The sequence below is a fragment of the Octopus sinensis genome, linkage group LG19 (genome assembly GCF_006345805.1).
Source record: "Octopus sinensis linkage group LG19, ASM634580v1, whole genome shotgun sequence".
Lineage (NCBI taxonomy): Eukaryota > Metazoa > Mollusca > Cephalopoda > Octopoda > Octopodidae > Octopus > Octopus sinensis.
Window position 1 is genome coordinate 17,971,509 of NC_043015.1, and position 15,348 is coordinate 17,986,856.

The 15,348-nt window shown below is 39.7% G+C and overlaps 1 protein-coding gene across 1 annotated transcript in view; it reads right to left on the reverse strand.

The window, feature by feature from the left end:
* LOC115222364 (pre-mRNA-splicing regulator WTAP) overlaps window positions 1–15,348 on the reverse strand; it is a 232,987-nt gene that overhangs the window by 53,221 nt on the left and 164,418 nt on the right. The gene's annotated exons all lie outside the window — the stretch shown is intronic.

The window sequence follows — 15,348 nt, forward strand, 5'->3', positions numbered from 1 at the left end:
GGTAGAGTGGTAGTTTTCGGTGCCTTCCATAAAACTGCTAAATGGAATATTAGACATAAGGTTGTTGTTCTTTATCATCACCATAATTTAATACCAATTTTTCATGTTAGCATTGGTTGGATGGTTTGACAGGAGCTGGCAAGCTGGAGGGCTGCACCAGGCTCCAATTGTCTGTTTTGGCATAGTTTCTACAGCTGGATGCCCTTCCTTAGGCCAACTACTTTATAGAGTGTACTAGGTGTTTTTTATGTTGCACTAGCACAGATGCTTTTTACTTGGTACTACCACCACTGACTGGGGTTGCCAAGTAGTTTGTAACACAAAGACCTCTCAGCTGAAAGAGGGAGTGGAACTAAGAGAAGTGGCTGTGTACCAAGCAGAGTATATTAAGGGAACAGAAATACTTGTCTTACTATAGGGGAGATACTTGGCTACCCCTGTAGGACAAGATGGTGGGAAAAAGTTAGAGAGAAAAATAGAGAGACGGATTGAGAGAGAAGTAAATGGTGTTGGAAATTGGGGCCTACCTACAGAGAACAATGGAGGGCAAGTATAAGTAGTGCCAAGGAGATAAAGGGCAATGCTCCATAAGAGTGTGATAGATGTTTATAGATGTAGCAACTGATGGTGAGAGGTTGGAGAGGCTGGGAAGGGGGTATGGTAGATATGTGAAGGCATGGAGAGTATGTCGATGGACACATGTGGGAGTGGAATAGAAGGTCCTGCTGGTGGTGGTGGGGGTGTAGGGAAGATGAGTTGTGGGGGAATTTTGACAGAGAACAGATTATGGGGGGGAGGGGGTTATGGCTGTAAATGACATGCCTGTATGTATGGCTGGCCATGATTTTACTTAGCTCGATGTGTCTTCTCAAGCATAGCATATTTCCAGAAGTCTCAGTCCCTTGTCATTTCCTCTGTGAGGCTCAACATCTGAAGATTGTTTCTTACCTTTCATCCCACATCTTCCAGGCTCAACCTCTTCCACACGTTCCTCCATAATTAGAGACCAGCACTTTTTTATGAAGCTGTCCTCATCCATACACATCACATAGCCATACCAGTGCAGCCTTCTCTCTTGCAGACTACATTTGATGCTTCTTATTCCCAATTTTTCTGTTAAATCATTTACACTCTGTTGTACATGTACACTGACATTACCTATCTAACAGAGAATGTTGAACTTTGCCCAGCCTGTTCTTATTCTAGCAACTACACTTTCAGAGCATCCACCTCCACTGATGTCCTGGTCGCCTAGGTAATGGAAGCTATCTATTACTTCTAAGGATTCCCCACCAAACATTTGAGAAAGTCTATTTTCTGTACATTCCTAATATTTACTGTACCTGCACATCTGCCACACACAAAAACTACTTCCTCTGTTTATCTTCCTTTGATATTACTGCACTTCTTATGTGTCCATAGCTTACACTGGTGTACACTGGATACACCATATGGAATTTCTACCTACACCTTTTCTGCATATCGTGTAGGGCCATCTCCCAGGAGGGATTGGTAATTTATCTGTTTTCCTACTTACTAGGACTTTGGTCTTTACTAAATTAACTCTAAGGCATTTTGATTCCATACTGAAAATTCTTCTCTAGTTTTGGTAGTGATTCTTGATGATACTAATAGTTCTTTTTCCTCTCGTGGTTACCCTAAAATTGTCTTCTTCTATCAATATAAGACCTTCATCCAAATATTCCCAGTGATTTAATGACTTGATCAAACAACATTAAGAAAATACAAACAATACAACTACTTTTATGCATGAAAATAACAATTTCATTCAGAGAATATGAGAAAGAGAAACTAGATGAAGGTGAAAAGAATCTAGAGAATGTCACTGAAAGAGAAGATTGGAAGCTGTTGTGGTGGTGGTGGTGGTGGTGGTGGGGTAAACCAGAGAGATGAGGTGTAGAGGAAGAGTCATGGGAGTGATGTATGGCAAGCAAGTGAGCATCACAAATGAGGGGAGAGAGAGAAATGAATGACAGAGGTGAGTAGGGAGGTGGATGGTGGGAAGGTGGGCAAAAGTAAAGTGATGAGGATAGATGAATAGTCTGTCATACACAGAGCTAGTGAAGAAGGGTGAAGTGGGGGGATGCTGCAAGAGGTAAACAATCTTCGTTTGTGAACTTCATAGTTAATGGGGAAATAAGAGATGGTGGTGTATGAATGGTAGAGAGATGAGATGATTGAAGTGAATAGGACAATGAGACAGGAAGAAGGCTGCAAAGAGTAGTACAATTGTTAGCATATAAGACGCACTCTTGCATAAGACACACCACTATTTAATAACTATATTTTGTGGAAATGTCAAATTCATTATGTTTTATCATACACATATAGAAAAATACTTCAAATTTGTTTTGTAAGGAAAAAATGTGTTTCTGTGCATGTAAATATGATGTTGTGACTGTATACTGGAATAAAGTATGAAGCCATAAATTTATAAATAATCTACATTATAAGAGTAATGTATTTCAACTTGATCTTCTTCCAGATCAACTGTATAGTTGTTTACATTGTGGTCAAGAGAATTGCCATTCAGGATGGCTTTTTGGCTATAATGCTTTATGTAACCTGTGCCAATAATGTGTAAAACACACCCAGTACCATCTATGGAAGGGTTGGTGTTAGGAAGGGCATCCAGCTGTAGAAACCCAGCCAAAGCAGACTGGAGCCTGGTCCAGCTCTTTGGCTTATCATCTCCAGTCAAACTGTCTAACCCATGCTAGCATGAAAAACAGATACTAAATGATGATGATGGAGATGATGATTGGCTACCGTCTTGGTGCATCATGGTTATGACTTTGTCATCTACTCAAAACAAGCAGCTGACAAGCTGATGAAAGTTTAACATTTCTTTCAGCTTTCTAGGTGAATTTTTTTATCTGTCTGTCTATCTATCTATCTATCTATCTATCTAGATAGATAGATAGACATATATCAGGACGCCATGATAGATCGTTAGCTCCTACACACATTATTTTTTCTCTCCTTGTTTTTTTCTGTGTATCATTCTGTCGAAGAGCGTAGGCTCGAAACGTAAAAGACTTTTTCTATTCCTGAGCGCTATACTAATACATTTGTTTGTCTGTACTCCACCTGCCTTCGTCTTTTGTTTATTTTCGTAAACTTTCCCTTTATCTATCGAGATAATTTACATCTCCACATTCCACAACACATCATGGAAACACACTAAAAAAACCCAATCATATACAAAGTTATCAACACAAAGACAAGACGACCAGAAAGTGCACCACAGCAAAAAATAGAAAAATGCCTTCGCCCTGTATGGGCTCACAAGGAATACGTCAATTGGTTGCATAAATTTGGCACAATCTAAGTATGTTTCCGCAATGAAAATCTAATGAAACGATTTTCCACATCAGCTCTGCATACAGATGACTTGGTGATGATACCGACTTATTTAGGTTCTAGAACAGCAAAACTGGAATAGAAAATCAATGCAATTACTCCTTCAAATTGATGAAACAACAACAGAAAAGGTATCCCCCACTATAAAACTGCCAGAAGGCTACAAACTTTATGTAGTGGTGGAGAGCAGGCGACCACACTGCTATCTGTGCGGCAGCAAGACACATTTGAAAAAGAAGTGTCCAACTGCCACACAACGAGAGCAACAACAACAACCACCACCACAACCACAACCAAAACACTCCGAGAAAAAAGCACTACTACCCACACCACCATCAACACAGAAGACAACAGAAGAAGCACACCAAGCAAATCCATCAACAATCAAAAATAATACAACACCTGAGAAAATACCAACACCACCAACAACAGCAAGAACTAAAGGAACAGAAAAACAAAAAATAATACAAAAATAGATTCCCCATCCCCTATACTGCACACACCACACACAAACAGTCAACAACCAATGAAAACAACAACACAACCACTTACACAAACACACATAGAAGCCTACAACAAATCAATACATCAAATCAAACACAAACATAACAGATGACATAAAAACAAACAACCACCCATACACAACACCACCGGATCACATCAAAATACTACATATTTTACGAAGTCTACACCACACACTAAAAGGCATTTTCCCCAGTGCAGTTTGGTAAATGCCAAAAATACCTTACGAAGAAACTGTATTGGGATCTCCTCAACGACAAACCAAAGGAGGAGAAAGAAAAAACTTTTGAGCAGTAAGTAACCCTCTGTTACTTTCATTTGTGTTTTAATTCACTGGGATTATTATCAAGACTGGTTGTGTAAATGTGCGTGGCTTGGGGTCCCCTTGGAAACAAGGGTACCTCTTAAATGATATAAAGTCACAGAAGTTAGAAATCATAGCCATAAGTGAGACCAGACTCCATAATCCATGGGCCCTAAAGTCCATGTTTGGCAGACAGTTTAACATTTATTTTTCTCTGTCTGCTGAGAATGGGTAGTATAGAGAATCATGGTATATTTTCGCAAGAGTCTGGATCTCGAAGTAAAGACAATATTCGTAGACCCAGAGGGTAGACTGGTCATCCTAGATGTTGACGGCAGCAATGGGTGCACTTTTCATCTCGTATCAGTCTACACACCGCCTTTAACAAGTTGGCCAGATTTCTTTTGATGTCTAGAAGTATTCCTAGGAATGTCTCGTCCTTTACTTTTAATGGGGGATTGGAATGCTACCTTGGACACATGTAGACTACGTGAGCAGAAATAGGAATAGACAGGGATGCAAATGCCTCAGAGACCTGCTCAGATGCTTTCAACTGTTTGACAGGTACCAACTTGACCACCCAAATGCGCCAACGTGGACATGGAGCAACCGCATTGGGTTGTCAAGATCGTATCTAGATAGGATACTGTGTAGGACAGTAGATAGAGATAGCGTAGAGTGTCCACAATTCCACATAGTCAGCTACATGGATCAGAAACTTGTGACATGTACGCTAGACTTAGGTAAGTCACATAGGCAGGGTCCTGGGTACTGGAAACTAAACATGGCTTTCCCATCAAGACAGGTTTTCAGAGACCGGATTAACACACTAGTAAAGAGGGCTTTGACAGGAGCCATCATCAACAACAAATGGTGGTTTGCCCTCAAGAGAGCAATAAAAGCAGAAGTGATTAGGTATAACAAAGCACTAGCCATAGATAGAAACAGAGTAGAAGGTGACCTAGTTAAGAAGCTAGATGAGGCAATTAGAAGTGGTATTGTATCCAACGTTTTGGCAGCGAGGTTGGCTCTCGACCAACACTTCAACGCCAAACTCGAAGGGTGTGTTGTTAGAGCTAGGATGCGTGCTCTAAGGAATTTAGGTGTTGGAGTCACGTGAGAGACCCATGTGGCGGAGGCACAACAGGGCAACAAAGCCACCATTCGGTCTCTGGTGGATGAACAGGGGCGTGAATTACTCGAGCCAAGCAAAATGTGTGAGGCCTTTCAACATCATTTAGCCCGACTGTTCGGGACGAGTGGCGGGCGAGAATGCAGGGTGGACTTCAGTGCCTACCTACACTGCCTACCACGACTCTCGACAAAAGAGGCAAGGTGCTGTGAAGGTGCCATCACGGCAGCGGAAATGCGGAACACAATGTCAGAATGCTCGAGGGACAAATCACCGGGTTTGGATGGTCTACCCTATGAGCTTTACAGTTGTATGCCAGACTTGTTTGGAGATATCTTGGCAGCAGTGTACTACAACTGGCAGCAAAACGGGAGCATAACTGGTTTTGTGAGCCGAGGAGCCGTAACGTTGGCGCTTGTCATCGAGAAACTGGTCGACAAGGCGCAAACGTGCACTGTGCCAGGCCGGAGCATCCATGAGAACCTCCATCTGATGCGCCACATCATAGACAGGGTAGTTAAGGAACCAGGCATGAGTGGGGCCCCGATCAACTTGGATCAATCCAAAGCTTTTGATAGGGTAGACCATCAATACTTGGAGGCTGTCCTCATAGTGGCTGGTTTCGGTCACGTCTTACACGGCTGGATAGCTGCTTTGTACAAAGGCATCTGTTCGGTAATCCGTGAAAATGGACATCTATTGAAACCTTTCAACATTGCTCGTTCAGTCTGTCAGGGATGCCCCCTCTCGTTGCTTCTACACGTATTGAATCTCAAGCCACTACTGCAGAAGCTGGTGACGCTGAGGTGCATCCTGCGAGAATTGGGATGTAGGACGAGCGTGTCTGCATATGTGGACGACATCACCTTCATAGTGTCTAGCCAGAAGAACACTGAGCCGGTCAGCAAGACACTGAAAGACTATGAAGCAGTAACAGGAGCGAAAATCAACCAGGAAAAGTCAATGGGCTTGCAGCTCAGCACCTGGAGAAGCAAGCCCATGCCGTCTACCAACACCTCTGTTGTGGGACGCTGGACCGACAGTCTAGTTGAGTTGCTCAGGGTCTGGTTTGGTCCAGACCTCCAAATGGAGAAGAACTGGAACGAGATAACAAGTAGGGTAGTCACTCTCGCCCGGCAATGGACTGTGAGGATGCTGTCCCTAAAAGGTTGGGCAGAGGTGGCGAACATGTACATCGCATCCGCCATCTACTACCGCCTGACTGTCGTACCTTGTCCCAACCCTACCATCACCAAACTAGAACACATTCTCTTCCGCTTCTTGTGGAAAGTATGCGTTCTGATGGTCAAGCAATACGTTTGCTGCCAACACCCGTTAAAAGGAGGGCTGGGCATGCCGTGGCTGATGATGTGCAGACACATGCTGAGACTGCGACATCTCCGGCTCTATGTAGATGATGGTGAACAGGTGTGGTCGTCGTTTGTGAAGCGCGCTTTCCCGCAGCTCGTCTCCATGACCGAACTGCACTCGTGGATCAAAAAGAGGCCAAAGAAGAGTGAATTGCACCACGAGTGTTGTGTTGCTCTCAGGCAACTATGCCATTCCGGGTCGACTTCGAGCAACTTCAACACAATGAAGGCATTCTATATGGGATTAGTGGAGGGGAGGTACAACAATGATCTCGGGGCGAACTTGGGCGTCGACGAGGAATACCTGACATGCCTGTTCAAGGTGACTTTTGGGCTGGAACCTATGGACAACTTCCAGAGATCCCTAGCCCGGCAGTGCTATCGAGAAGTGCTACCCATTCGGGATAAGCTCTATAGGCATGGTTCAAGAAACACGGGGCCAACTTGTCTGAGATGCGGTCAGAGCGACGAAATCGTCCTGCACACACTTGTACAGTGTTCAACCATTTCTGACCTGTGGGCCTATATTGAACAACTGCTATTGCATGTGGGACAAGTCGGTTTATCAACTGAATCTATCATGAATATTGTTGAAACGTGAAGGAAGAGCCATTTTCATCATACTTATGGCTAAGGCGAAAGAATGTGTATGGTGGACACATCTGAAAGGTCTAGAGATAAACACTTTCCTCTCTGGTCAATCTCTCATCGACTTCTTCAAGTATGACTTGAAGCAGAAGGTGAAAGTAGAGAGAGAAGTTTCGTCTAGTGAATGTTTCAAAAAAGATGGGTGAATGTAGCAAGGATGGAACGTGTGAATGACAGAGCCAACTTGAGCATAATCCTATAAAACAAAAAAAAAAAAAAAGCGAATGGAAAAAGAGAGCCCCTTACTGTAATGTGTTTTTTTTGCATTAAACTATTACCCAAGGTTCCCATGGTATTTTCTATAGGCTTCTCTTTTCACAGATAAACCTAACCTGCTTTCTCTTTTTACATTGACATTTCTGTGATACATGATCCCTATTGATCAGCCCCCACCTTTTTTTTTACGATCCCTTTTGGTCAGAATTTGACCCACTTTTTTCTTTCTCTCCTTCCCTAAAAGAAAAGCTCTACCTACCTACCGACCATCCATCCATCCATCTCTGTGTATGTACATATACATATTTATTTGTGTGTGTGTGTATATAAATGTGTGTGTATGTATTTTTATATCTATGTATATATATATATATATATGTATTTATATCTATGTATATATATATATATATGCATACAGAAATCTCTCTCTATCACTACCATCATTTGAATGCGTATTTGCTTCATCACAAGTCATCGAGTCTTCTGCAGTACAGGGCATTGAAAATCAATATGGTCCTTTGTCAATACTATGAGATGCAGCATGTTCAGGTCAGCCATTTCCACTTCATCCCATTTCTTCCTTGGTCACCTTCTTCCACAGTTTCCATTAGCATGGAATATACGGCACTTTTGCTTACAGCAATCACCCCCCATCTCCCCCCATCTCCCCCACTAGACATCATGTGCCCATGTGAATGCAGTCTTTACTCTTGCTTACTACATATAATTGCCTTTGTTTCAGCTTGTCATCTGGAATTCATGCATACTGACATTAAGCATCCAAACACATATAGACTTTACAGAACAAGCACCTCTACTGCTAATTATGTTACTTAGGTTGCAGAAGTCATCAAGTATTTCTAGTGAACTAGTTGAGCATTTAAGACAAAACACTTACAATGTACCAAGAGGTTTACAAATAAATAAATAAATGTGTAAAAGTGTAAAAACATTTAAATATATCGGGCGCAGGCATGGCTGTGTGGTAAGAAGTTTGCTTCCCAACCATATGGTTCCGGGTTCAGTCCCCCTGCTCGGTACCTTTGGCAAGTGTTTTCTACTATAGCCTCGGGCTGACCAAAGCCCTCTGAGTGGATTTGGCAGATGGAAAGTGATAGAAAACCATTGTATATATACATACATATAGGCGCAGGAATGGCTGTGTGGTAAGTAGCTTGTTTACCAACCACATGGTTTCGGGTTCAGTCCCACTGCGTGGCACCTTGAGCAAGTGTCTTCTACTATAGCCTCGGGCCGACCAAAGCCTTGTGAGTGGATTTGGTAGACGGAAACTGAAAGAAGCCCGTCGTATATATGTATATATATATGTATGCGTGTGTGTGTCTGTGTTTGTCCCCCTAGCATTGCTTGACAACCGATGCTGGTGTATTTATGTCCCCGTTACTTAGCGGTTCGGCAAAAGAGACCGATAGAATAAGTACTGGGCTTACAAAAGAATAAGTCCCGGGGTCGAGTTGCTCGATTAAAGGCAGTGCTCCAGCATGGCCGCAGTCAAAATGACTGAAACAAGTAAAAGAGAAAGAGATATATACACATACACACACACATATATATAATAGTATTTTATAAGCTTAAAGCTTATAGCGATCACCACGCAATGACTAAAGAAAATAGTCTAATAATGGGGCATATAAGCTCTCAACAGAAAAAAGTAGGTTTCCCCGTATGCGTGGGACGTGAACCCATATCCCTTAGTTTATGTGACGAAGTGTTACCGATTACACTATTGAACTAACCTGCTTTCTCCTGTCAAATTTAAGAACTATATTAGTTCATGGTTGTTTTTGTAAACAAATTTTCATAAGCGATCAAAATGCAATGGCTAAGGAAAATAGTCTAATAATGGGGCATTTAAGCCCTCAAGAGAAATTCTTAAATTTCACAGGAAAAAGCCCTCGACAGAAGTTCTTAAATTTCACAGGAAAAAGCAGGTTAGTTCACTGGTGTAATTGATAAGACACTTAGTTGTGTAAACAAAGGGATGTGGGTTCGAGTCCCACCTGTACAGGAAAACCTACTTTTTCTGTCAAGGGCTTATGTGCCCCATTATAAAACTAATTTCCTTAGTCACTGCACGGTGATCATTATAAGCTTTAAGCTTATAAAATACTATTATTATTTACAGAATTGACACTGCTTAACAAAACCAAGCACATGAAAGCTTGCTTACAAAAGCAATTACAAACTAATGTAGTTCTTAAATTTGACGGGGAAAAGCAGCTTAGTTTGCTGGTGTAATTAGTAACACCGGTAGCACATTTAGTCACATAAGCAAAGGGATGTGGGTCTGAGTCCCATGCATACAGAAAATCTACTTTTTCTGTTGAGGGCTTATATGCACCAGCATTAGACTATTTTCCTCAGTCATTGTGTGGTGATCGCTATAAGCTTTAAGCTTATAAAATACTATCATTATTATTTACAGAATTGTAAATTGTAAAACTTGACACTGCTTAACAAAACCATTCACAGCGAAAGTACATAAAAGTTTGTTTTTATATATATATATATATATTGTTGTATTTCGGGATGGTCTTTTTTTTTTTGCCAAATAAACACACACACATTATACATTTGTTCTTCATTTGTTTATTATTGTTCTTATTTTAAATTTTGTCCATTGTCTGGAAATCTTATGTCACACATCTGTGACCTCTTTGCAGATGTGTGATAAAAGATTTCCAGACAATGGACATGATTTAAAATAAAAAGAAAAACATAAGAACAGTAATAAATGAGTGAAGAACAAATATATAGTGCTTGTGATTATTTGGCAAAAAAAAACGAAAAAAAAACGACCATCCTGAAGTACAACAATATCTGTTTCAACACATGATTTCACATTAGGAATCTTGCAACACAAACTGATAAATGCTGATGTATATCATCATCATCATCATCATCGTTTAATGTCTGCTTTCCATGCTAGCATGGGTTGGATGATTTGATTGAGGGCTGGCGAACCAGATGGCTGCACAAGGCTCCAATCTTGATCTGACAGCGTTTCTACAGCTGAATGCCCTTCTTAATGCCAACCACTCCAAGAGTGTAGTGGGTGCTTTAACATGCCACTGGCACAGGGGACAGTCAGGCAGTATATATATATATATATCTGAGTGTCTTTGTATCTGTGTTTGCACCCCACCTCTATCACCACTTGACAACAAGGGTTCTTATGTTTATGTCCCTGTAACTAAATGGTTTGGCAAAAGAGACTGATAGAATAAGTACTAGGATTAAAAAATAAGTCCTGGGGTCAATTTGTTTGATTAAAACTCTTCAAAGTGGTGCTCCAGCATGGCCGCAGGCAAATGACTGAAACAACTAAATGAATAAACAAATACCCATATATACATGTGTGTGTGTGTGTGTGTGTGTGTGTGTATGTACACATATGTCACACAAAGCCAAATTGAATAAAATATATTTGTGTAAATGTGTATTTAACACATTAAAGTTCATTCAGATGAGATAAGACCTTCCACTGTGGAAATAATCCCAAGAAAAAGTTCTAGGGATGTATGAAAACACATTGGGCTGGTTATGAATGTCATTAGCCCTTTCTTTCATACTTTAATCCCTCATCTTCAAGTATAAAGCCACCTCTTCGGGATTTCTAATCTTGAAAATTGCACAGTGCAATCAGTAGTGCTGGTAGCACAAAAAAGCACCCAATACTTGACGTAAAGTGGTTAGCATTAGGAATAGCATCCAGCAATAGAAACCATTGGATCATGTCAAATTCCAACTTATGTCAGCAAAGACCAGGAATGTTAAATGGTGTGTGTGTGTGTGTGTGCATATTGGAAAATGAAATAACGAAATAAACAATTATCATATGAACTTCATTAGCTTAAAACTGTTTCTGCTACAACATACAGTGGTCTTGTAGTTTATACTTTATTCAGTATCATTGCAAGGTCACATGAAACTCTTAGATTCAGTTAGTGAAGATATTTTTGGTTTTAATAAATTGTATATTACTCTACCTTTGGTATTTGAGCGCTATTTTCCAAACCTGGTTTGGATTTATGTGCTTATTTGTGTGGGTGAGGTGAGGGCTTATGTGTATAAGCTAATATTTAAGTGTTAAGAATGTACCTAGTGGTACGCTGTTAAAGCATGTCCATTGTCTATAGTTACCTGGTGTCACTGATGGTAATTACACAATTGTTGCTGGATTTACCTCAGTGTATGTTGGGTATAAAACAAATGATGCAGATGGAAAATGGAATACACGGGAAATTTTATTGCTCACAACAATCATTTCGACACATCCTGCATCGATACCTTGCAAGTGGAAATCTATACATCTAGTTATGGTGCATCCCTCAGAGCAGAAGTGTCTCATCAGGTGACAATAATAAGAGGTATCTTGTTAAATGAACTCTGTTTCACTTGGATTTAATACAGCATGTTGTAAGTGTCCGTAGGTTTAAGCCATCGGGCAGGAATGGCAAGGGACAGATTCCATTGCAAAGTTATAGATACAGACAGGGAGTAATTAAGAAAAATAATAAGAATAATGAAAATAAAACATACAATAAAGGTAAAAATATCAAGTGTGTCAGTACCCAGATATAGATACTTCCATACCCACACTTTCAGTCCTTTGTACACAAACTCACTCATATGGGCAGTTAAGTAAAAGCCATTAAACTGCCCAGGCATTCATGTATCATGCTGTGGGGCAGGGCACTACATCATCAGTTCAAGGACCTGAGTTGATCATAAATCTCTTAGTATCTGTTTACCACATACATCTATATAAACATGTACATACATATATGCATATAGGAGGGGGTACCCAAAAGAAACTGGAATTTTGCAATATCATTTTATTCACCTAGTTTTACATGTGTACTATTTTATTGCCTTCAAAGTATTCTCCATTTGAATTGTTGAGATTCAATATTAGTTAGATTAAGGAATTAGATAGTAAAATATACAGTCATAATTCTCTACGATGAAGTTTATCTTTCTTTCACCTGTATATAATATAAAATGCTATATGTATATAATAAAAATTAATTAAGAAGATGTTTTCTCTTTCTTCACGTTCTTCAACTATGTATAAAATGTATTTCTGTAATTATTAAATTGTATTTTCTTATAGCGGTTGAATGAACACGAAAATCATATTTAACATACATTCTCGCTAATGTTCGTTAGCGTTCCAGAAAGTATATTTCTCTATGGCGTTTATATACTGTAGTTCGGATTTGCGTATAATGATAACACTTAAGTTATAAGTGACGGTTCTATCATTATACATCCTTACTTTAAAAGCCAAATAATTTTATCTATTTCCAAATAGGAAACATAATAAGTAGCGTTGCATTAACTGTAACAAAACTAACTAGAAAATATACGCTATAATATATAACATAAGAGAAGCATAAGTTGCTTAAAATCGCTATAGAAGCAATGCATTGATCCAGGAGCGTTTTCCAAGATTTGAAGCAGTACTGGAACTCTTGCAAAGTGATGTCATTTAACACCTCCGTCATTTTTTTCTTCCACATCTGCAAATTCCATAGCACCAGCTTTCGTCACCAGTAATGACCTTCGAAAAAAAGGTCTGGATCAATTTCCACCTATTCCTTCAGTTCACAACACACATTCAGTCATGACTGGTTTTGATCTTCCATGACCACGCAAGGCACAAATTTTGCTGCAACTGTTTTCATTCCCAATTCCTTGCTCAAAATTTGTTGGCAGGAGCTCTTGGACAGACCAGTCATATCAACAAGTTTGTCAATTATTCAGTGACAGTCCTCCAAGCTCAGTTCATGAATTTTCATGGAGGTTGACAGTTGTCCTGAATGAGGTTGGTCTTCGACAAGTTACCATTCCTCAAGCATGGAAAACACTCATACTTGTGTTTTGCTCATGGCAGCATCATTGCAAGCTGTTTGAAGCATGACAACTGTTTCAGCCACTGTTTTGAAGTGGCTTAGAATGGTTTTGTTCCAGAGAATGTTTCTGGTTACTTTGGGGTACTCTTTTACATGCATGTATACATAGACAAACATACATACACACGTTTGCTTGCTTGCACGTGTTCACATCTATCTATCTAGCTAGCTATATATATATATATATACCACAGCAAATGCTAATATTTATACACATATACATACACACATGCATGCATATGTGCCTACTCTCACTGTATATGTATACTTTTGTCCAGGTGCTTATGCCAATACATACATTTGTGTATGTAGAAAGCAATACACATGCAAGATCACCTATATACAACTATACAAAAATGTATGAATACATATCCATTTATATATGCATACCTACCTTTATACACGTATATATATGCACAAATGTTTACATATACATCAACATATATATACATATGCGTATATAGCTTCATATACATGTATGAGTTTATGCATATGTACTCATCCATGCCTATATCAGAATTTATTAGAACATAGCTACATGTTCCAATGAGGTTATTCCATGGGGGTGGGTCAGGACAAACAAGGCAATTTGATGAAACAGTAAAACAGTGAGACAGCACAACATGTACCAATATTAACACAGTAATAAATTCATACACTTAGCATATGCACTGATCAAGAGGTCTGTTCATGTATATTGGTTCCAAGAACAGTCCATAGTGACGTGTTCCTTTGTAGACTGTTGTTAGTTGTAGTATTGGTACTGTGAGTCTATAAGTGTTGATAGAATAAAAACTTTAATGTGCAACATACAGCCTTGGAAAGCCTTGTAGCCAGTATAACAGTATCCTGTGTTGTTGAGCATAGGTGGTGGTGTTGTGTTCATCACTTAGAAAGCTGTAAGGACAGATAAAAGTGTATGCATGACAGCGAACAAACAGGTAACATATACTGTAATAGATCTATGAAATTTCCCAGTGATGTTATACTGCAACGTGTGTCCAAGGGGGGAGTTATGGTTTGTTATCTGGAAATCTAGGTAATCTGTATATGCTAATTAAGTATGTGATGATACTACATTGTGCTTATTATAATGGGCAAATGTTCATTTTCTAGCATGCAAGCATCTTATTCCTTCAGAGAGCTTATTCATGATCCTTCTCTTCTGAACAAAATGCACAGCGATTCTGTGCATAAACCACACCACCTGGAAAGGGCATTGTATGGTTGCGCATACCTTATTAGGGATCAGGATAGGTCATATTATATCTTCCCAGGTTTGAGTTGCCACAGTAAGTCCACCAGTAATGTTGAATGCCTCTTTTTGACTTGGTTGAAGTTGGAGATGTGGTTGCGGTACTGATTTTTTAACAAATCAGCCATTGCACCTATGTATATATACAGGACTCCTCCTGTATGCACAGCATATTTATATACAATGGAGGATGGGGTTGATTGTAGCATAGTAGCTCTCTATATCCAGTAACAAGAATTTACTGGCTTTGTTGGACCATCCTATAGTATAACCCGATCCACAGATTGCACATTTCTTCAAGGATTGCAAAGCAGTTTTTCACCACTTTAGATAGGTACTCCCACAAATCAAATAGGTACCATACTATAGTTAACAGACACACTGTGAGGGTGTCATATGCCAACTCTTGTAACTTAGAGCAACATATACACTGGATTAATAACAGAAAATTGAACCATGAGTTGGTCTACCGACCCAATGTGCTCTTAACCAAAGAAGAATATCCAATGCTTACTCAACCAGCCATAATGTAGAACAATACATAGAACACAGTAGTTACAACAACACCACAAATACTG